This window comes from Penaeus monodon, chromosome 34, assembly GCF_015228065.2.
Source record: "Penaeus monodon isolate SGIC_2016 chromosome 34, NSTDA_Pmon_1, whole genome shotgun sequence".
NCBI classification, from domain to species: Eukaryota; Metazoa; Arthropoda; class Malacostraca; order Decapoda; family Penaeidae; genus Penaeus; species Penaeus monodon.
Window position 1 is genome coordinate 26,092,227 of NC_051419.1, and position 443 is coordinate 26,092,669.

Genomic DNA, 443 nt, shown 5'->3' on the forward strand with positions numbered 1-443 from the left:
ACCCCATCTCTCTCCACCCTTTTTAAGCAGGACTTTCCGCCTCTCCAACAACAGTTTAATGCCTAACTTCGGGTAATTTCCGTTTCGTTATACTGATCATTATTGCTTAATGACTGCCATTATCTCTTCGGTCGTTCGGTTAAGATTGCGTAATGCCTCTTGTTTGTCTCCGTCGGGTAACATTAAGAAAGGGAGAGTGTGTATAAGCAGTGATAAATGATATAAATATGGGTTGTAATTGGATTTTTTTATAGTGGTGTTAAAAGATAGTGACTATGTGTACATGTTTAGTGGTATGATAATGTTAGTTATTATGACAGAATTCTGGTAAATAAAAAAAAAAGTTTGTGTTCGCTGTGGTGATGATAATACTGACGGTAACGATATCGGATAAGCAGTAATGGTATTAACGTAGTAATAACAATAACAATAGATCTATTTAA

General features: G+C 35.2%; 1 protein-coding gene across 1 annotated transcript in view; it reads left to right on the plus strand.

Annotated features, from left to right (window-relative positions):
• LOC119594664 (probable G-protein coupled receptor AH9.1) overlaps positions 1–443 on the plus strand; it is a gene marked incomplete at its 5' end in the record, with an annotated part of 37,725 nt that overhangs the window by 24,631 nt on the left and 12,651 nt on the right.